Source organism: Ammospiza caudacuta, chromosome 7 (genome assembly GCF_027887145.1).
Source record: "Ammospiza caudacuta isolate bAmmCau1 chromosome 7, bAmmCau1.pri, whole genome shotgun sequence".
NCBI classification, from domain to species: domain Eukaryota; kingdom Metazoa; phylum Chordata; class Aves; order Passeriformes; family Passerellidae; genus Ammospiza; species Ammospiza caudacuta.
Genome location: NC_080599.1, coordinates 7545483 through 7569057, shown reverse-complemented (window position 1 = coordinate 7569057; position 23575 = coordinate 7545483). Strand labels below are relative to the sequence as shown.

Sequence of the window (23575 nt, the reverse complement as noted above, 5' to 3'; positions counted from 1 at the left end):
TATATAATAAATATAATTTTAATTGTGTTTTTATCTATCAGAGAATTACCTTATGTCTTTGTCTAAAACTGCTCATGTACAGAAATCCCGTGGGGATGGGGGACATGTCAGACACTGCTGGGACATCACAGAGAGCTGATGGAAGAGCTGTGATGGTTATTAAACTGTTCAAATGTTCAAATTGTTTTTGTTGGCAAGAAACCTTTCTGTGCCTCTGAGTGTCACCAGGCCCTGACCCCAAAGGACACAAACCTGATGAGTTGTGGTTCCCACTGCAGGGGCACTCGGACCCTAGCTCTGCACAAAAGAGCTCTTCATCCCCTTTCTCTCTTTTCCTCCCTCTGGCCATGGAGGGAGCTCCTGACTTCAGCCTGTGACTCGTGTGTGCAAAGAGCAAATCTGGGCAGAATTGGGGCAGGAAGGGTTTGGGGGGACCTTGGGACCAGTCCTGGGCTCAGAAGGTGTTTTCTATTGCTCTGAGACTGTCTGCTGTGGAAAGTGGATTTAATATCCAGCAGAGGAATGACTTTTGCATTTGAGGGAGCAGTGCCTTCCCTTGGCTTTGTTGGCTGACAAGAAATGAACATCCCTCTTTGTCTCGGGCAGCTCCTTCTCCAAGGAAAGCAGATGGGAGTTGGAGGACAGGAGCTGAAAGCTGCAGGTGCAGCCTGGGCTGGAGGGAGCTCAGATTTGCACAAGGCTTCTCTGAGTGCCATGGCTTGAATGGGGGAAATGGTGGGGTGGGGTTAGGGATGGAATCTGATTGATTGTCAGCCATTAAAGGTCTTGATTTTCATATCTATTCAAACTGCATGAGGAGGTCCATGGATTCAGGTTCAGCTGGAGATTGCACATATCAATAAATTAACAGGAAAACAAAACTAAACAGGATCTAAAAAAATCTTTTCTCACTGTCTTTTTAAATATCATGTATTCACTTTGAATCACTACTGAGATCTACCTAACCACCAACAATTTGAAAATTAAAATCAAATTACCCCCAGAGGCTTGGCTTGTTAAGGTGTTGTGAATGTTAATGAGCCCTGGGACACTGAATTCCTGCACTGAAGAGCTGAAGGCTGAACAAGCCTCTGGAGCAGGAATATTCAGCAGCAGCCTCCAAGTTGCTGAGGATGTCAGCAGCCCCACAGAGGCCATCCCTTCCCAGAGACCGTGGGGGAATAGGCAGACAAGGACAGTGTCCCTGAGGCTGGGGCAGCACAACTCAGAGGCACCAGCAGCTCCAGCTGGGAAATGGAGCATGTAATGTGGCTGGGAAAGCCCTGCCTGGGCTGTGCCAAGCAGGACAGACAAGCCCTGACCCATATCCCGCAAACAACTCACTCAAGGAGACATTTAAAAGGAATTACAATTGTTTGTGTCCTCTGAGTTGGACTCACTGGAGAAATACTAACGAGATCATCAAGAGATCAAAACAACCAAACTGCCTTTAGTGGCACCTTTAGAAAAGAAGAGAAACTTTGGCAAATGGCTTAATATGACATTCAATCAACACAAAACACTTCTCAAAGCATTAACTTGGCCCATTTAACTTCACAAACTTGTAGCTTGTTCAATTTAAAGTTACTCAAAATTTGCAAGAAGAGGTTATAAGAAGAAGACACAGAAAGATTCAGAGAAGGACATGCACAGCTACCAACTCCTGGATTCCAGCACTGTTCAGGTGGAAATTCCAAGAGGAGGCAGGGTCAAGATGTGTGCTTGCCTTGTGGTCAGCCTTCAATACCCCTTGGTCTTCCTGGGCCCTTCCCCCAGGTGGGGCTTGGGCTCATTTGGTCCCTCAGGTGCTGGGCTGGGGGCTCCAGAGGTGGCTGTGGAGCATTGCCTGTGCTGTGCCAGGGACTTGCAGATACTGCTGGGCTGGGATAGAGGCTCTGGGGGGACTGGGGTCTCAGGGCAGGGCAAGGCTGGACCTGCCCCTTCCTCCCCCCCACACAAAATGTTTTGAGCCAACAATCTCCTCCAGTCTGTCACAATAGGGAATGTTGGAAGTGTAACCCCAGTTCCGGCCATGGGCAGCTAGATGAGAAGGACAGTTCTTTTCCATAGGAAGGAAAGCACAGAGCCCCAGTGTTTGCAAGGCAGGCGAGAGCCTCACTAGGCCAAGGCCAGCCAGACTTGTTAGGAATGGCAGATTTTGTCTGGGAGCAGACTTTGGATTTAGGGAATTTTGGAGGTGAAACCCCAATCTTGGCCACGTGTGCGTGGAGAAGCAGAACAGCTCTTTCCCATAGGAAGGAAAGTACGGAGCCTTCCCCAATGTTTTGGGGACAAATGGGAGGTGACTCTTGTGAAACCACTGCAAGACAGACTTGTCCTGGCAATATTCCTATGGGAACAATCCCTACACATAAGGAATTTTGGAGGTGATATCCCAGTTCTGCCCATGGGTTCCTGGAGAAGGACAGTTCTTTTCCATTGGGAAGGAAAGCATGGAGCCCCAGTGTTTACACAGATGAGAAGTGACCCTCAACATGCCAAGATCAGGTAGACAAGTCAGGCAGTCCATGGGAGGTTAAACCAGCCAGACCTGTTCTGTGTCCCCTTGGTTTTATGATCCCCCATAGTCACAATGGTGCCTTGGATTCATACCCTGCAGTGTCATAATGGTGCACTCAATTACAAGAAGACCTGCATTGTCATACTTGTCCCTAGGTTCGATGGGGTCCCACAATGTCACAATGGCCCCTAGGTTTCATAAAGCTCTGCAGTGTCACAATGGACCACTGATGACTGGAGACCCCTCTGTGTCACCCTGGAGCTTTGGTCCACAATAGTCTCCTTTGGCTCCACAGTGTCACAATGGACCCCTGATGACAAAAGGCCCTGCAATGTCACAATGGGCCTTTGGTTCCATGCAGCCCTGCAGTGTCACAAAGGCCTCTTGGTTTCACGAGGCCCCACAGTATCACAATGGTCCTCTTGGTTCTGTGGGGTTCCCCAGGGTCACAATGGTCTGACTTGTTCCATGAGGCCTCACAGTGTCACAATGCTTTGCTTATTCTATGGGGCCTCACATGGTCCCTTAGCATCACAGGGCCCCACAGTGTCACAATGGTCCCTTGGTTCCATGGGGCCCAGTGTTATGAACAAAAATTCTGCTAAATTTTTGTGAGAAAAGGTTACAAAAATCAGCCAGATCACTGTTGCTGCTGAAGTTCGGCTTGTTTTGTTATTGTAATCACGGGTCGTTGTGGCTAATTGCTCCTTTTGTATTAGCAGAGCCTTGCCCAAGGCTAAGCTGAACTTTTCCCCAAAATAGTGAAGAGACCTGGGGGGGGGGGGGGGGGGGCTATGCAAAGTGACTCCAGGACCAGCATGCTGTGGGGGACTACTGCTCCAAATGTACTGAGAAAACCCCAACACAATGAGCCAATGCAGAGTTGAGAAGTTAGAGTGATGTCTGGACATGAGGAGTGGAGCGCTGGGCCTGCAGAGACGCTGAAAACCTTCGTTGTTCCTCACCCTGTGTTCAAGAGGCCCTGGGCCGGGTCTTGGAGGGGGCGAGACTGAGACCAATTCAACATTGGAATGGGTCACCACACCCTAAAGGCTCCCACGACGACCGAACCTCCATCTCTGCCCCTAGTGGACAAAGGTGCAAATACCCTCCTCCTCCTAGTCGCCCTGGGAGAGACGACAGGAAGCTGCAGACCCGTCCGAGCTGCCAAATCCTGAGCTCATCACTTTTAATAAAGGCATTAAAAGGAGAAAAAGTCTCCTTGCCCTGTTTATTTCAGGTGGGGTGCTCGTCCGGGATAGCCACGCCAGAAGAGGACACCAGGACTGGCCATCTTGGACCTCCAGGACATCTGGCTATCAGGACCAGAGAGATCAGCTCAGGACCAGTGACGCAGAGGAGCACCGGAGCACCGGACTGGTGAGAAATCCGGTGGTGGGAGTGGGAGACGTGCGCATGTGTGTGTGGGTGAGACGAAGGCTGGTAGCCGGACCTTCGGAGTGAGAGTGGCCCCTCAGTACCACGTTTCCGTACCCCTGCGAAGGGGCCGGCTAGGAAGGGGGGGAAGTGTGTGGAATTAGCGTGAGTGAGTCGTCTCCTAAGGGGGAAAGAGGGCCCCCCCCCCAGGCATGCGGAGGGAATAGCTGTATGAGTGGCATGTACCCAAAGTAAGTCCTGACAGAGGGAAGTCAGGCAGATTGTAAGTCCCAAGAAAGATTTGGGTAAGATTGTAAGTCCCGAGAAGGATTTGGGTAAGCTCACTAGCCCTGCAGGCAAAGTAAGTCCTGACAAAGGGGTCAGGCACAAATCCAAGCAAAGGAGGCTGCGGTTTGTTTTTAAGTCCTGATACGAGGAAGCCTAAAAATTGGCAGGTTAGGCAAACTAAAAATCAGGCAGTTGTTTTTCCTGACTGAGGGAGCCAGGCACGACCTGGATTCTTAGGCCAAGGTTTCGTGTGTTCAAGTCCTGATAGATGTAAGTTCTGACGTTAGGAAAGTTGGGCAATCAAGAGATCGGTCAGTTGTTTCAGTATAAAGTCCTGACCATCAGGCAAAAATTTGAAGTTCGTTGGAGGAGTCTGAAGCTCCTCAAACAAGAGGGTTTTTTTGAAATTACCTGTCAGTAGAGGCACCTTTGGGATTTTTTACTGTTGAGATCTGAAAAATGGAAGGGTGTAATAGTAAAAAGACTGGCAAGAGACTGAAGAATATACCTCCCAATAGACCCTTAAGAGAACTGTTAGAGAAATGGGATTCTATAGAGGCCACCAAGCGACTAGATAAAGTGAAAATGATTCACTATTGTGTAGAAGTCTGGCCGGAATTAGAGGTGCAAGGAGAATGGCCTTGGTGTGGGACAAAGGATAAGTGGATGTGCCAACAACAAAATCATTATCTGACAGCTTGAGGAGATACTGGTCCTGAGCAATTACTGTATGTATCTTGCTGGTTAAAGAGCGCTGTTGGGGATGAAGGGGTGCAAATTTGTAAGGTACAAAAAAAGAAGGAGGGGAATGAAGGAGGGGATGATAGGACTAGTAAAAGATGGGACCCCCTGGATTATTTGCCTCCTTCTGCCCCTCCACCTTATAATCCTCTTCTTCAAGCACCTCAAATGGCAGGTTGGTTCTTCCCTCGGCTGCCATCTCATTACCACCTGCTCAAATTCCTCCTTCTACCTCTTCAGCTTCCCCTGTGATAAACCCAGTATCTCCCCCAGTAACCACTCCCTCACCACCTTCAGCTCCTCCAGTTCCTTCTGCACCACCACAAGTGCCTACTCCACCTGCTGCATTCTCCACCCCTTCTCCAGCTCCACTTAATATCCACTCAGGCTCTTCTTCCCCTCCTATTGCTGTCACTTTACCTCCTCCTAGTTGGGACACAAACATCTCCTTGCCCAGTAAACAGCTATCAGCAAATACACCTGCTGATGTGCAGAAAGTTCAGGGTAACCCAGATATCCCTCAAACTAGTTTGGCATCTGAAGATGGGCCATACTGTAGCACCAGATCCAAGACCTCTAAGGCTGAGACACTCTTTCCCTCAGAGAAGTTCCTATGGGAGGAGTACCGGGAAGTATTGGCTTTGTGAATGCTCCCCTAACTGCTTCTGAGATGAGAGGATTCAAGAAAGAGTTGGGGCATTTAGTTGAGGACCCAGTGGGCATAGCCAACCAAGTGGATCAAGTTTTAGGTCCAAATATCTACACTTGAGGGGAGATGAATTCCATCCTGAGTATATTATTTTCCCCAGAAGAGGTCCAGATGATTAGGGTGGCTGGCATAAGAATTTGGGAGGAAGAGAACCATCCAGGACCCCAGGTGCCAACAGGTGAACAAAAATTGCCACTAACGGATCCCAGCTGGAACCCTAACCAGGAGGAGGGGAGGAAGGCCATGATGGTATACAGGTCTTTGGTAATACGGGGGATTAAAGAGTCAGTTCCCAAAGGAACTAATACCCAATTGGCATTTGAGAGTGCACAAGAGAAGGATGAAGCTCCTGCGGCCTGTCTTAATCACCTAAAGCGAAACTTCGAGTTGTACTCTAGAATAGACCCAGACACCCCAGAAGGACACGTGCTACTAAAAGTCCAATTTGTTACCAAATCTTGGCCAGATGTACGGAGAAAACTGGAAAAGATTGAAGATTGGCAAGAGAAGGATATCAATGAGTTATTGAGAGAAGCATTGAAGGTGCATTTAAGGAGGGACGAAGAAAAAGCAAAGGCCAACGCTAAGATCAGGGTTGCTGTAGCTAGAGAAAGTGTGGGGTGGGCAGGTCCACCACCAGGAGGAGCAAGGATAGGTCAGTACTGTCAGGTACAAGAGGGATGGAGAGACCTCAAGTCCCTTTGAGAGAACAACATTGCTATTACTGTGGAGAGGCAGGACACGTCAGGAGGTTATGTAGAAAGCTCAGTCTCGATGCGGCAGTAGCCAGGGAACAAGATAATTTAGGGAAGATCCTTAAAGGTGACGATTAGAGGGTCAGGGGCTTTACACTATAGGGGACCCGATGCAACATCTAGAAGAGCCCTTGGTAAACTTTGAAGTGGGACCCCTAAATGAAGAATTTGAATTTTTGAGTAGATACAGGAACAGATAAGTCCTGTCTCAACAAAGTACTAAAAAGTATAGTGTAGTGAAAAAACATCTGAAGTTAGACAAAAACAGCGATGTAGAAAGGATATCCAATAGCACCAAAACTGGCCAGTAACACTAAATATGTAATAAGTAATGTGAAAATAAAAGGTACCTTATTGTTGTCTTGTTGTGTGTGTGAGAGTGAGTTACAAAGTCAGCCTCAACTTCCCGGGCAGGTGGGAAGGGGGCAGTGGAAGTGTGTGTGTGACCTGCAAATCAGGCTTGTGTCCCCCGGGCAGGTGGGGGCTGTGGCTGAAGTGTGTGTGTGTGACCTGCAAACCAGACTAGTGCTCCCCAGATGTGTGAGGGAGCCGAGCTGTAAGAGTGTGAGTGACACGCAGACAGCCTCACAGGTGAATGTGCACCAGAGGCAACCAGAGTCAGGGCCCTTCAGGGAGGCCCAGAGATACTGAAACCTGTGGGCCAACCCCAAGGTGAGGGGGGGCTACAGGGACCCATGATTTTCTAGCAATAATGATCCAGTTTGTGTCTTGAGGGTGTGAAGGAATGGGTGATAGTGAATGAGAAATAAAAGAGAGTGAATGTAGACGAATTAGAATAGAGGTAATGTAGATCGTGCATTACAAGTTTTACCACATCTCCTTAGAGGGGAGAGTATTGTATAGAAGAATGGTGTAAGAAAAAAAAAAATAAAAAATTTAAGTGTAAGGGGTTGAAAGAAAAGTAGTATTTAAGCTGTAAGTGAAAGTAAGAAACAGACAAAAGAGATAAATAAATAAGATCTTGAAAACAGAACAGAAAACCAGTGAATTAAATACACAGAAAAATAAGAGAATAAAAGCACTCTGGGTGTTAAGTTAGCTAACCGAAATACAACTCCCTGCAAAATTCAGAGTGTGCAGAAGTTGATAAGAGAAACATACAAGCTATGGAGAAGTTAACCAATAACATTAAATCGAGAAACTGAGTTTTGATAGAATCATAAAATAGCAGACCATTAATGCCTGTGTTTGAAAGCCTGTTTCAGGTACTCTTCATTACTAATTCGACTGTGCAGACCAAAAGAAGGAGGTTGGACTCACATCACTCTCACCCCCTGGCATTGGACCAGGATTCAGCATCAGTTTTTTTCCCTCTGGCATTCTGGCATTGGACTGGACTCCACCCCATTCTCCCTCTGGCATTGGACCGGACTGCACCCCATTCTCCCTCTGGCACTGGACCGGACTCCACCCCATTCTCCTTCTGGCATTGGGCCAGACTCCCAGTTTTTCCCTCTGGCATTGGGCCAGAGTCCACACCAGTCTCACCCCCAGGCACTGGATAAGGATTCATCCACATCACAAGTTAATTCAGCTGAGTATACTGTGATTTAAAGTTGACTCTCAGAAGGAAGAGTCAAAAAGACTGAACTGTATGGGAAAATAATTGGTATCAGAGTTCTAACATTGCTTAAAATGTTTCAAGATGATTCTGTGTAAACTATGTTGGTAAAAAGTTTAAGACTGTGAATAAGTAATTATGGTTAAGTTCCCCAAGTTAATTCTAAAGACTCCAGGTAAATCCTCTACAGAGCACTCCCCTAGGAGAAACCAAAATTGGTAGGGAACAGACCAAGAGAGGTTTAACCAGAGAAGCGGGCAGAAGGGACTCTAAAGAGCTTGGAAGCTTCTTCTCAGTAAAATTCCCCAAGAGGCAAGGCTGGGTGGGCAGGCTCTGCGAGATGACCCATACCGGACTCTTGGGAAGGGTAGTAATGATGGCTCTGATTGCTGGTGGTGCTCGGGGGAGCCCAGGAGAGCCGTGCAGTGAATGCTACTAACCTCTCTATGAGGAGGAAGAAGTGAGCTCCTGGTCCAGAGTCCACATCAATTCTAACCCTGATTGTGTTAACCTCTCCCAATTGGTCCTTTATCAGAAAAATAAGAGAGTGTATTGGATAGCACACAACATTGCCACTTTTAGGCAGCCTAAGGAAACCAAGGAAAGTAACAAAGTTAAGTAACCATGATTAACAAAGTGCAGAAGAAATTTATAGTCAATTTGAAAAATTAAATATGAAGCCCATGAGTCCAAAATTGTAAGTTGATGCGAGCTTAAAATTTAAGCTCGATCAAAGAAAAAGAGGGGGGACTGTTATAAACAAAAAATTCTGTTAATTTTTTTTTTGTGAGAAAAAGGTTACCACTGTTGCTGCTGGGCTGCTGCTTGTGTTATGGTAATTACGGGTCGTTATTGTTAATAGTTGTTTTTGTATCAGTAAAAGCCCTGGCTGGGGTGAGTTAATGGCCCTTGTCTGAGACAGTGAAGGATGGGGTACCTCCCGAACAGTGAGGAGAAGAGACTTTGGAGGGGAGGGATATGCAAAATAACTCTAAGGACCAGCATGCTGTGTGGGACCCCTATTCCAAATGCACGGAGAAAACTCCAAAAACAACGAGCCACCTAAGAGTTGAGAGATTGGAGTGATGTCTGGACAAGAGGAGCGGAGTGCTGGGCCTGCAGAGATGCTGAACACCTTCGGAGTCCCTCTCGCCCTGAGCACGGGAGTCGTCCCCAGCGCCGAGGGCCAGCTAAGACAGCCAGCAGAAGTAACATCGGGAGGCATCACCACGCCCTAAAAGGCTCCCACAAGGACCTGATCCCCAGCTCTACCCCTAATGGATAAAGCTGCGCATATCCTCCTTGGAGTCGCCCTGGGAGAGACTACGGGAAGCTGTAGACCCGTCCGCACTGCCCAATCCTGAGCTGATCACTTATAATAAAGGCATTAAAAAGGAGAAGAAGTCTCCTGGCCCTGTTTATTTCATATAAGGAGTGAATTCAGTTCACAGCATGACAGCACATTAATTACCAAGTGCCATGGCCAGCCCATACAGCTAACAGTGTTATAAATAAGAAGCTTGACTAGGCCAATATTCAAGCAGCAATCAATTTATTATTTAATATGGTAAAGTATGAGCAATACAGAACTGGGTACAATGGAGGAAGTTTTCCCTCCAACTGCACACTGATAGTTGAGGCTTACAGGTATTTATAAGGGTACTCATCAGGTTTTTCAGCAGTTTCTATTTCCAATTTTTTTTACTCATCAGCAATTTTTATTCCACATTATTACATCACAATTGTGATTTTAATTTTTCAGGATGTATTCTCAAAGGAGTATCCCCAGATGGTGGTGGTCCAGTTTCCGAAAGAAGAAAGACAAATCCCATCTGGTGGGGTCCAGCTCCCCAGATGTGTGTCCACCTTTTAATTGCCGAGACTATAAATCTAATAACAGTGATGTCTTGCTTACCTTTGGTCTAAGCCATAAATCCTTGAGGTGATGTTCATCTTTCTTTCTCAAGCTGTTTTTCTCTGCTTCAATAAGCCGTGAGATAAGCATATTTCCTTTATATGTATTCTAAAGCTATAGTTTCAAGGATACAAGTAATATTCTAAAATTATACTTCAAAAGGTTATTATTGCAAAGCTTTTTATGGATTAAATGCAGGCAAAAAGCAACATCCTTAACACCTTAATTCCAATGCTCCTAAATCAACCAGGGTTGATTGCAAACAAAAGATAGGTTCAAAGGCCTTTTTCCATGCTTTGTTTTCCTCAGTTATTATTAGAATTCACAGCTCTCCCATTGTCGGGGTCCACACATCTCGCATTCGCAAATGCACATATTGCCTGTTTGTACCTGACATGAAATACAGCTTTGCGTCTCACAGAGGCCACTTTGGGGTCCCTTAAAACATTTCTGGGGCACAGTTGGGATAGTTTTGGGTCTGGCAAGAGAATTCAGAGAGAACTTGAGGGTCTGGAGGACACTTGGGTGAGCCAGGTGGGAACTTGGAGGGGCACTCAGGGATTCTGAGGGACAGTTCAGGGTCCAGGGCAAAACTTGGGGGTCCAGGGGGGCCCTTGGAGGTCAGGGAGGGGAATTTAGGGCGCTTCATGGTCCGGGTGAGCCCTTGGGGGACTCAAACGGGGCTCTCTGGGGCACAGGAGGTGACGGGAGTTTTAGGCACGGGTATCAAACGGTTTAAAGAGGCCGCGGAGCATCATGGGAGTTCTGGGCGCAGCTGCACTGGCTCTTGGTGGGGCGCAGAGCATGATGGGAGCTGTAGTCCCGGAAGTGGCTCGAACACAATGTTTGTGGTCCAGGAAGGCTCTTGGGGGACACTTTTGCATCCGAGCCACGACTTGAGGTCCTTGGGGAAACTTAAACTGTTTGGGAGCACTTGCTGGGAGCTTGGGGAGCTCTAACCGGGCTCTTTAGGGTGCGGGGCACGGCAGGAGTTTTAGGCGCGGGACTGTGTTCTGAGGGGCCGTGGAGCTGTGGGGATGACAGGAAATGAATTCCCAGAAGTGGCTGTACCGGGCATCTGTGGGGTTAGGAGCACTCAAGGGGTCTAGGGACACTTTGAGGGGTCCCGAATGGGTGCTGAGGGAGCACGGAGGGATCCTGGAGGGTCTGGGGGAAAATTATGGGAAAGATGTAGGCGGATACCGGGATTCTGTGGAGCACGGGGCATGACGGGCGTTGTAGTCCCGGCTCCAATGAGGCTGTTGTTTCCAGTTCCTCCCAGTGTCATCCACAGGATGCCCCAGTGTCCCCAGTCTTCTCTGCAATAACCCCAGTGTCCCCGTTATGTCCCAGTATCCCCCAGTGTGACTCCCAGTATGTCCCAGTGTTTCCCACAGCATTCTCAGTGTTCCCCAGTATGTCCCAGACCTCCCCAGTGTCACTCCCTGTATATCCCAGTGTCTCCCACAGCGTTCCCAGTGTTCCCCAGTATGTCCCAGTCCTCCCCAGTGTTTCCAAAGACAGTTTCATTTCTCACGGTGGCCATGGCAGCCAAACCCAGCAGTGGGGTCAGTGCAATGCCCATGGCCACAGCCCCTTGCAGTGCCCAGTGCAGCTTGGGCTGATGATCCACCCTCACAGCTGGCCCAGGGCAGCTCTGCAGTGCCTTTGGTGGCACCTGAGGCTGGCACACACCTGAGCAGTGTGTCTGTTTGCAGTGGGGAAACTCAGCAGTTTGAGATTGCTGCAAAAAGTACAAAAAGGGAAAAGCCCACTTAGGCTGGGTGCAGCCAGCTCTGCAAGCACAGCAGGGCCCAGGGCAGTGAGGACAGACAGGATGGGGCTGGGCAATGTGGAGCAAGGTTGTCCACACTGGGTCAGAGCTCCAGGCACAGCTTCTGTGAGCAGGCCAGAGCTGCTGAGGAGAGACCCTGGCTCAATGTCAATCACAGACTGCTGCAATCACCTCTGCTCTAAAGAGAAATAAAATAAAATACATCCTTTAAAATAGGAATGTGTATTGTTTTACAAGGTGTTTGAAATCTTTCCCCATAACAGGACTTGGAAAATTTTAATGACCCTCTCAGGGCTTTAAAGTTGTTTACATTGGACTCAGTCCCTGAAAGTGTCTTCAAAAAACTTCTCAAGAACTCGAAGTTAAATTTACACTCCAAATTTTCTTGAAGTTTTAATAGGTCACACAGAGGGGACACCACTGGGAAAGTGTCCCCAGGTTCCAGTTAGAGCAGAACACTGGAGACAGTGATGGCAGCTGGGGACAAACAAGGCCAAGGTGTCTCTGGTGCTGAGCAAAGCTGGATGTGTTTCATGAATGCAAAGGGCCAAGGCCTGAGCCCCAGCCCCTGGCCAGGCAGATCCTGTCCCTCCCTCCTTGCTCAGGGCTCTTGCTGGGATGGGCACTGGCATGTGGGGATGTGCAATGGCAAGGGCAGGAGCATGGGGCGGCCCCTGCCAGGCTGCTGAGCAGGGACGAGGAGGCAATGAGGCCCCAGGCCTGCAAGGGTCACTTGTCTCCTGCTCCTGCCTCAGGCCCAGGCCCAGCAGCCATGGCCAAAGTGCTGCCCAGGTTGGCTCTGGCAGGGCAGTCTTTCAGCTGCTGCCCATCCCTGTGCCCTGTGCAGCCCAGGCTGTCCCACGGTGTCCCTGCCCTGCGCCTCTGTCCCTGCAGGCTGTCAGCTTCCCCCAGCTGCCCCCCCTGGCTGGGCCCTTCCTTTGCTGACAGCTCTGCCTCCTGCCTGCCTCTGCCTGCCCACAAAAAGCCTGGGGCTGATACCAAAAGGGTTCATTTCATTTTTACCCTTTCTGTGGACTTTCAGTACAGGAACAAGGCATGCAGGGGCTGCTTTCCCAGCAAGGATGGTTGGAAGAGAAAAAGAAGACATCTGGCTCAAGGGTGCAGGGATAGAGAAAACAAGGAGTGAATCTGGGAACTTGTGGTGGGTTTTATGGAAATGGATAAATTGTAATTCACATTTAGCAACTGTATATATGCAACACACTGGTAGAATTACAGGTCCGTGTAAGGTTAGGAGTTATCCCTCACTGGGATAGAGCTCTGGCGTGAATAAATAACACCCTCTGAAATATCAAATTAGTGTTAAGAAGCCTTATTCTGATATTTCAGAGTATGGTGACAGCGGGGCTTCACAGACCCAAGGAGTCAGCTGTGACACTGTGCAAACTCATGGAACTAAGTGTCCATTGTGACACAGCAGAACCCCCTGGAACCAAAATCCATTCTGGCACATTGGGACCTCATTGAACCAATGGTCCATTGTGATACTGTGGATCCAAGGAAATCATTGTGGCCCTGAGAATCCTCTTGGAACCAAGGGGCCATTGTGACACAGCAAGGCCTGGTGGAACCATGGGTCCATTGTAACACAGCAGAACCTCACGGAACCAAGGGGACCGTGTTCAACAGCGGAACCTCATGGAACAAAGGGTCCATGGTGACACTGCAGAACCAAGGAGACTGCTGCTGGCAGTGTGAAATCTCATGGAACCACAAGTCCATTGTAACACAGCAAGACTTCGTGAACCAAGGAACCATTGTGACACTATGGGGTCTTGGCAGGCCAAGGGGCAGTTGTCATACTGTGTGGCACCATGGAACCAAGGAGTCTATTGTGACACTGCAGGGCCCCTGGAACTAAGGATCCATGGAACAGTGGAGGACTCCATGGAACCAGAGGTCCATTGGGACATTGTGGGGCCTCATGGAATCCTGGAGGCCATGATGACACTTGGAGACCTCGTTGAATCAAGGGGCTCTGCAGGGCCTCATGGAACCAAGGAGACCCTTCTGACACTGTGAGTGCCCATGGAACCAAACATCCATTGTGATACTGCAGCAACCAAGGAGACCCCTGTGACACTGCAAGGCCTCATGGAAGCAAGGACCATTGTGTCACTCTGGAGCCCCATTGAAACAAGAGGCCAGTGTGACACATCTGGGCCTCATGGAACCAAGGATCCAATATGACACCACCACTGTGACACTGCAGGGTCCCATGGAAACAAGGGAACAGGGAACAGGTCTGGTTGGCTTGGCTTGACTGGTCCAACTGCCCTTGGCATGTCAAGGGTCTCTTCTCATGTACCCCTGAAACGCTGGGGCTCTGGATTCCTTGAAATGGAAAAGAACTGCTTTTCTCGTTCAAGCATCCATGGCCAAAATGGGATTCCCTCTCCAAAATTCCCAATATCCAGCGATTGCTCCCAGACAAAAGCCGCCATTGCCAACAAGTCTGCCTGCCTTTGGCTTCCTGAGAGCTGGGTCTCACATGCCTCATGGAACCTTGGATACCATTGTGACACTGTTGGGCCATTTGAAATGCAGGAGCCATTGTGACATAGCAGTATACCATGGATCCAAGAGACCATTGTGAAACTATGGGGCCTTCTGAAATGCAGACATCATTGTGACACTGTGAGGACCCTGCGGCATCAAGGCCATCACTGCGGCTATGTAGGGCTGCATGGTCCCTAGGGGCCAGTGTGAAGCAGCAGGGCTTTGTGGAACCAAGAGGCCATTGCCTCATTCCAGGGCCTCGTGGAACCAAAGAGCCGTTGTGATCCTGCAGGGCACCATGGATCCATGGAGAGCATTGTGGAATTGCAAGGCCCCATGGAATCATGGAGACCATTGGGACACTGTGGGCCCCACGGAACCAAAGGGCCACTGTGACCCTGCAGGGCCTCATGAAAACACAGGGCCACTGTGACACTGCAGAAGCAAGGAGAACATTGTGACACTGCAGGGCCTCATGGAACCAAGGGGAGATGGAACAGGTCTGGCTGGTTTGGCCTCCCAGGGGCCACCTGACAGGTCCAGATGATCTTGGAATGCTGAGGGCTGCCTCTCATCAGCCCCTGGAGCACTGGGGCTTTGTGCTTTCCTTCCTATGGAAAAGAGCCATCTGTCTTCCCAGGTTCTCACAGCCAAAATTGATACTCCCCCTGAAAAATTCCCTATATGCAAGGGTTCTCCCAGATAAAAGCTGCCAGGACAGAGAGCTCTGGCTGGCTTTGGCCTCTGGTGGTCACCTCTCATCTCAAGGAAGCCTCGAGGAAAGTATTTGAACAGGTTTGACTACTGGCACATCAGTGGGTCTCTCATCCTCTGAAAAACTCAGATGCTATTCTGATCATATGTGTCTTTTTTTCCTCAGTGTGTACTATGCATGAAATATTATTTTCAGCTACATAATATTATTCTTCTCACCCTATCAGTGTTATCTGACACAAAACCCCTCCTCTACATATGGATCCAGGTCACCTGTACAAGCAAACAAAAGACAGAATGCAGCAGGAATGATTTGTGTCTGCTCCCATCTGTCCAATCTCCTCTGGAGTTGGAGGTGCAGCCCCAGCACTTGGCAGGGCTCAAGGGCTCACAAGCTCAGCTCCCACCCAGAGAATTTGCAGACCCTGGGCTGCTCTTCTTGGCCCCTGCACGCTCAGCCAGGCTGAGATGGACACTGATAGTTTCTGGGCCAGGCTCTCTGAGCCCAGCCCAGCTCCCTGCAAGCTCTGCCAGCTGCCCTGAGCTCTGGGCAGCACCAAGGGCCTCTCCCCAGCCCAGCCCAGCCGGCTCTGGCCCCACAGCTCTGCTCAGGCCAGGCTGCTCTGGCCACTGCCCCACTGCCTCAGCCCCCAGCAAGGGCACAGCAGCAGCTGCAGCTGCCACAGGACTCAGCCCCAGCCATGGGGGAAGGTGCTTGGCCAAGGCCAAAGGAGGCTCCCTGGCTGCCCTGCTCCCCTCGGGCTGAGATGCTGAGAGCTCTGCAGCCCTTGCTGCCATCCCATCTGCCCAGGGCAGCACTAGAGCCCCGGCCTTGGGGCCCTCAAAGGCTGCTCCTGCTCCAGGCCCAGGGCCCATGCCAAAGCTGGGGCAGCCACAAAGCTGTGCCCATTTCTGTTCATTGCTGCTCTGATCAGGATGGATCCTCAGCCTCTTGGAGTTTCCCATATGAATTTTACTTCTCCAGAGGCTTGTTCTGCCTTCAGCTTTTCAGTTCAGGAATTCAGAGCTGGAGGGGTCATTAACATTTTAAAACACTGTGACAAGACAAGACCTTGTGAATAATTTAATTTAAGGTCTACAAATTTTTGTGGTTAATTAGATGGATTTTAGAGTCATATTTGAACTGAATCTACTGTATTGAAAACAATGCAAAGATACTCTTTTTTCTTGTTAATTTTCTTTTCCTGTTTGTTAATCGATATCAGCAATTTCCTGTTGATATTGATCTTAGCACATCCTAATGCAGTGTGAATAGACATGAACATCAGGACCCTTTGCGGCTGACAATCAATCAGATTTTTTCCCGAACCCCTCCCTACCATTTCCCTCATCCAACCCCTGGGGCCGTGAGCAGCCTTGTGCAAATCTGAGCTTCCTCCGCTGAAGGCTGCATCTGCAGCTTTCAGCTCCTTGGTATCAACTCCCACCTGCTTTTTTGCAGAAGAAACTGCCTGAGACACACAGGGGATCTGTGCTCTCCATCCCCTCCTGGCTGGCACTGCCAGGCTGGCATGAGGAGCCCCTCAGCCTTCCCTGCTCCAGGCTGGACAGGCCCAGCTCCCTCATCCTCTGCTCACAGCCCAAGGGCTCCAGCCCCACCTTGGAGGCCCTTCCCAGACCCTGCTCCAGCTGCCAGACATCTTTCCTGCCCTGGGCAACCCAACCCAGGCCACAGTGATCTGGATAATCCACGTCCTTGATGTCCTGGTCACACAGCCCTGGCCCCTTGTCCCCATGTCAGTCTCTGGGGTGGATCTTGTGGAACATCCTTTGGTGGAGGCTGTGGCTCCAGGTGGGCCAGGGGGATACCAGGGGATAGGGGACCCTGCTGGGCATGAACAGCTTTGGACTTCTGGGGGGGAAACTGTGAGGGGGGCCTGGGGCGGAGTGACCAACCCAGTGACCTCAAACAGCCCTCCTGTGACATCACAGCCTGCTCAGTAATGACATAGTTTTTCCTCTGATATCGCTATACTGGTCTTTGATGCCACAACCCACTCTGTGAAGTCACACAGCCCTCCTGTGATGTCACACTGCCACCCCCCCCGATGTCACAGCCAGCTTTGTGATGTCACAACCCATTATCTAAAGTCAGATAGCTGGTCTCTAATGTCACAGCCAACTCTATGATATCATAATGTGTTCTGTGATGTCAGTCCTCTGCCCTGTGATGTCACTCCTCTGCCCTGTGATGTCACACCTGTCTCTGTGATGTCACAGAGACAGCCTATGATGCCATAGTTGCTCAGTGACCTCACATAACCCACTCTTTGATGTCATAGCCCACTCTGTGATCTCATGTCACCAGATGATAAATTGTCTACACCAGGTGAGTACACACAATGCTGGTTCTCCAAAACCCCAGGCCTATGGAAACCAAACAATGCCCATTGTGTGAGAAGGGGAACTGAAATTCACCAGCCTCAGTGTCCTGCCAGCTCAGCCAGGCCGACTGGAACATTGGGGTCCCTGAGCACCAGGGTCCAGCAGAGAGACCCCCAGGACAGGAGAACCCATGGGTAAAGGGGAGGGGAAATATATTAATTACTTTGGGGAAATGATTATCATATGTGTGTTTAGTCCAGCACAATCAATGAATATGTATGCAAAATACAGAATATAAACAGAAGCTTTCCTGTACTCAGCATGCACAGCTTTGGGAGGAGCTATGCCCCTGTGAATCCAGCCAAATAAAGAATGCTGCTTCTTAATGCTACATTGGGGTTATGGAGTTTTATTATTTTGCCAAATTTTTGGTAACAGACCCACTCCCAAGGAAAGCTCTTTCACAAACAGAAAAGGGCTGGTGTTCACAAACAGAGAAGGGCTGGTGGGAGATGTGGTGGTTGAAGGCTGCCTGAGGCAAAGTCACCATGAAACAACAGTTTCAAATATTCTATGGAAGAAAGAGGGGCTGCAACAAAACTTCATCACTGGAATTACAGAGGGCAGACATTGGCTTATTCAGGGTGCAGATTTGGAGAGTACCAAATCAGATACTGACTTTTTAAGGGAAACAGTTCTTAAAAACAAAGTGTCCAGGAAGGATGGGCACACCTCAATAAAGAAAACTTGAGGGAGAAGGAGCAGCCTGTGCCTCTGTGCAAAAGTTGAGCCAGCTAACTATTGTCCTGGCTGGGCATGGAGCTTTTGTGGGAACTGAGGGAAAAAAGAGGGTGCATCACCTTCAGACAGAAGATCAGGCATCTCAGGAAGTGTTTAAGGATGTTGTTAGGTCATGCAGAAAGAAAAGTAGAGTGGTAAAAGGTCAATTAAAACATAACCCAGCCACTTCTGTGAAAAATAATAAAAACTGTTCTAAAATGTTCCTAATAGTATAAGGAGGGATAAGTAGAACATCTACACTTTATTGGAGGCAGTGGGGAATACAATAAGTAAGATAAGGAAAAGCTGAGCTGCTTAACACCTTCTTTGCTCCAATTTTCAAAAATAAGTCAAGTTGTCCTCAAAACAAGTGTTCTCCTGAGCTGGTAGATGGGCACAGGGAGGAGAACAGACCCCTGTAATCCAGGAGGAAGCAGCTGGGGACCTGCTGAACCACTCAGATGCTCACAGGTGTCTCTGGGAGCAGATGGGATCCATCCCAGGGGGATGAGGGAGCTGTGGATGAGCTCCCCAAGCTGCTCTCCATCATTTACCATCAGTGCTGGCTCAGCAGGGAGGTCCCAGAGCACTGGAGGGGCCAATGTGAGCCAATCCCCAAGAAGGGCTGGAAGGAGGAGCTGGGCAACTCCAGGCCTGTCAGCCTGACCTGGGTGCCCGGCAAGGTTATGGAACAGATCACCTTGAGTGCCATCCGAGGGCACCCACAGGATGGCCGAGGGATCAGAGCCAGCCAGCGTGGATTTCAATGTCTGCACTGATGATCTGCATGAGGGGACTGAGTCCAGCATCAGCAAATTTGCAGATGACACCAAGCTGGGTGTGAGTGTGGATGTGCTGGAGGGTAGGAGGGATCTGTAGAGCGCCCTGGACAGGCTGGATCCAGGGCCCAAATCCAACAAAGTGAGGTTGAACAAGACCAAGTGCTGGGTCCTGCACTTTGGCCACAACAACCCCTGCAGTGCTACAGGCTGGGGACAGAGTGGCCGGACAGCAGCCAGGCAGAAAGGGACCTGGGGGCACTGATGGACAGCAGGCTGGACATGAGCCAGCAGTGTGCCCAGGTGGGCAGGAAGGCCAATGGCTCCTGGCCTGGATGCGGAATGGTGTGGACAGCAGGAGCAGGGCAGTGATTCTTGCCCTGCACTCAGCACTGGTGAGGCCACACCTCGAATGCTGTGTCCAGTTCTGGGTCCCCAATTTAGAAAGGCCATGGAGGGGCTGGAGTGTGTCCAGAGAAGGGCAACAAGGCTGGGGAGAGGTCTGGAGCACAAATCCTGTGAGGAGCAGCTAATGGAGCTAGGGTTGTTTATCCTGGAAAAGAGGAGGCTCAGGGAGACAAGGCGGTGTCAGGGCACAGGTTGGACTTGATGATCTCCATGGCCTTTTCCAGCCTTGCTGATTCTGAGATTCTCTGAAACCACCCTTAGAGAAGTTGCAGGATGAGCCCTGTGCCTCCTCTTCAGAAGCTCCAGCAGCCCAGGTCCCTCAGCTTCTCCTGCCAGCCCCAAAGCCCATCCTGTCAGTCCTGCAGAGCCTCTGCAGCTCCTCCTCACTGCCCAGAACAGGGAGCCCCAGAGCCAGACACAGCAGCCCAGATGTGCCCCCCTGGCCTGGGGTGCCGCTGGCAAGGGAGCAGCACCAGGCACTGCAGGAGCCTGCAGACAATTCCTACAGCACTTGTAGGATGATCCTGCTCCCCAACGGACGTTCCCATGGGGCCAAGTCAGGAACTGCAATGGGGAGTCCAGCCAGAGAGGAAAGGGCAAACAGGGATGGGCTGTTAGCAGGGCAGAGAAAAGGGGTGGGCAACAGGAAGAAATCTGTAGCAGGGAGAGCAAAGAAAGCAAAGGTGAAGCCAAGGAAATGCTCAGGGCAGTTTGGGGATGGCTGCCAGGCAGCCCTGGCTCTGAACAACAGCGTCTGCAGTGGGACAGGAAACACCCAGCTGATGGGATCAAACTTTCTGGGTGACTGCAGAGGCCAGGACAAAGCTGAGTGGTTTCCCTGGTGTCCCCCAGCCCTTGCTGGCCCCAGGGGCTGATGGCATTTGTGCTCCCTCAGGTTCATATTCCCACACCAACAGCATGGGAGTGCTCCCCCTGCTCTGTGCAATGCAAACAGGGGTTCCTGAGCCAGTGCTGCTGTGTCTGTGCCTGTAAGGATGGGGCACCTGTGTGAGCTGGGAGAGAGGCCAGGGCTGCAGAGGGGGGATGTTGTTGGAAGCTCCATCAGGACGCTCTGGGATGCTGCCCTGGGCTGTGCAGCGCACTGGGGATGGATCAGCTCCTGCTCTGCTGCTCCTTCCCATCTGCCACAGGGCCCTTGCAGAGCCCCAGCCATGCTGTTTACCCCCAGCCTGCCCAGGGCCAGCCTGGGGCTGCTCACAGGGCTTTTCTGTGCTGAGCGTCGGCCTGGCCGTGTTCTTGAGAGAGCCTGGGCAAGGAGCCTGGAGCCCCCAGGCCCTGCGCTGAGGCATCAGCACAGCCCCAGCAGTGTCCATGGCCTGTCCCTGCTGCAGCCCCGGCACTGTCACCCCCAGGGCTGTGCCCGGCCCCAAGAGCACTCAGGACCTGCAGCAACACCAGGGCCACCAGGGCAGCGGGGCAGGGCCACGGCAGCAGCACTGGCAACACCAAGTGCGGCTGCTGCTGCTGGGCCCAGCTGCTGGGCCAGCACTGATCTGCCCCAGCTCTGCACACAGACATTGCTGCTGCAGCTCCAGAGAAGAGAACAGAAGGGGCATCTCTGGTGAAAACAGTGCTGGGAGATCTTTTAGTTCCTTCAAAGCCACCAAGAGACCAGCTTCTCATTGATGCAGTCTGGGGCCACGGTTAAAGTGGAGGGAAACAAAAGGAGAAATGGCAGAAGGAATGACAGTCCTTTGTGGACAATAGAAAAAAAAAAAAAAAACAAAGGAAAAAACACCCACAACCAAACCAACAACAAGTATCAAAAATTATTTTTATTATAAGTCTTTTTATTATTTAAGAAATTAGATATTGGCCAGCAGTTTAATGTTTCTGAAAAGCATCCAGTCATCAGTCTCCACACTGCAGCCTTGAGCTCCTGGTTCCTCAGGCTGTAGATGATGGGACTAAGGGCTGGAGACACCACCGAGTACAGAACTGACACTCACAGATCCAGGGATGGGGAAGAGATGGAGGGGGGCTTCAGGTGGGCAAATGCCGCAGTGCTGAGAAACAGGGAGACCACAACCGGGTGAGGGAGGCAGGTGGAAAAGGCTTTGTGCCGTCCCTGCTCAGAGGGGATCCTCAGCACAGCCCTGAAGATCTGCACATAGGAGAAAACAATGAACACAAAGCAGCCAAATGCTAAACAGACACTGACAGCAAGAAGCCCAAGTTCCCTGAGGTAGGATTTGGAGCAGGAGAGTTTGAGGATCTGGGGAACTTCACAGAAGAACTGGCCCAGGGCATTGCCATGGCACAGGGGCAATGAAAATGTATTGGCTGTGTGCAGCAGAGCATTGAGAAAGCCACTGGCCCAGGCAGCTGCTGCCATGTGGGCACAAGCTCTGCTGCCCAGGAGGGTCCTGTAGTGCAGGGGTTTGCAGATGGACACGTAGCGGTCATAGCACATGATGGTCAGGAGGGAAAACTCTGCTGCAATAAAGAAGAGAAAGAAAAAGTGCTGAGCAGCACATCCTGCATAGGAGATGTCCCTGGTGTCCCAGAGGAATTGTGCATGGCTTTGGGGACAGTGGTGCAGATGGAGCCCAGGTCACTGAGGGCCAGGTTGAGCAGGAAGAAGAACATGGGCGTGTGCAGGTGGTGGCTGCAGGCTACGGCGCTGATGATGAGGCCGTTGCCCAGGAGGGCAGCCAGGGAGATGCCCAGCAAGAGGCAGAAATGCAGGAGGAGGAAGTGGCTGATGGAGCTGCTGTTGGACATTCCTTCATTCTGGGCATGGTGCGCTGTTGAAAAAGATATTGACAAGCTTAGACAGATTTCCTTTTTGATTTCAGGCTTGTGCTCCTTCTGAGTTACTGCTTTACTTTCAGCATTGCACTCAGCCTGAATACTGGGGAGACCTGAGGGAAAACAGGGCTCCCTGTGCCACAGTGCAGTCAGACCTGCTGGAACCACACAGGTGCCCTTTGTTAATTCAACCTCTCTCTATTTCACCGTGATCACGCTTTAATATTTTTTGAAAAATGGAGTAGACTTTTTGAATTCTCCAGCTGAATTTTTTTTTTCCAAACCCTTCTCTCTTTCCCTATGCACATGAACAGGAAAGGATACCAAGGGCTGGTCTGGCTCTCTGCTGCCTCGAGTTGTGCCTACTGGGAACTGTTTCTCTCTATCCAAGCCTTGTCCCTGCCTGTGCTGCCAGGGCCCAGCCCAGCCCTGGGGTCCCAGCTCTGTCCTGCAAACACCTCCCAGCACAGGGCACTGCCCAGGGGCATCTCCCTGGCAGCAGGGGCCTTAAGGGCAGGCCAGACAAACAGAGATGCTGCAAGCCAAGGTGCTGCTGCTGCTGCTGTCTGTAGGGAGAGGAGGCTGAGGAGGCACTTTCTGATGGAGATCTGAGGCCCATCTGCTGATGCCCAGGCTGACAGTGCAGGAGTCTCAGTGACACAGCCAAAGCTGACAGCCCCTTTCCTTTCCCTTGAGGAGAAAGCTGAGGCCAGCCCTGGCCATGCAGCACCATCTCCACAGCAGGAGGAATCTGCCCTGATGGGGGTGGCTCTTTCCACCTCCAATTTCTCCCCTGCAGCGTCCATGGGGAGCTGCCATGCAGGCTGAGAGCTGCCCCTGGCAGGTGGCACATGCCCTGGGCTGGCCAAGAGCCCTGAGGGCTGCAGGAGCTGCTCTGCAGGACAGCCCTGGGTAGCCCTGGCTGCAGCCCCAGCTTCAGCCCCTGCAGCCGTCCCTGGCAGCAGGAGCCATCCTGCCATGTCCCTGTGATGGTGCCCAGGGCAGCCCCGCTCTGCAGCACATCCTCCTCCTCCTCCTGCTCCTGTGCCAGAGGGAAACTCGGAGAGTCCTCCTGCTTCTGCCCACACAGGAGAATCATCTATCAATGCTATTAAGCACCTCTTACAGGCTTTTTCTTTCATGGGTATCCCCAAGAAGCTGAAAACTGATAATGGGCCTGCTTATAAATCCAAGGAATTCGGGAGCTTCCTGCAGCAATGGGGAGTAGAGCACAAAACTGGCATCCCCTACTCCCCTACAGGTCAAGCCATTGTAGAAAGAACTCACCGTGATATTAAAAGGGTCCTGGACCAGCAACAACAGGTTCTGAAGGTAGAACCTCCCCACATCCAGTTATCCAGGGCGCTATTCACAATCAATTTTCTGAATTGTTCTTTTGACAGCCTGAACCCATCCATCCTACACCACTTTGCGGGGAGCAGTCATAGGTTAATGAAAGGAAAACCTCCAGTTTTAGTAAAGGACCCTGAGACTTGGAAAATTGTGGGACCTTACAAATTGGTTACTTGGGGACGTGGATATGCCTGTGTGTCCACCCCCTCTGGTTTAAGGT

At 50.6% G+C, this 23575-nt stretch overlaps 1 pseudogene; it reads right to left on the bottom strand.

The window, feature by feature from the left end:
* Nucleotides 1-20845: 20845 nt before the first annotated feature.
* On the bottom strand, nt 20846-21628 carry LOC131559617 (olfactory receptor 14J1-like; annotated as a pseudogene).
* Nucleotides 21629-23575: the final 1947 nt, after the last annotated feature.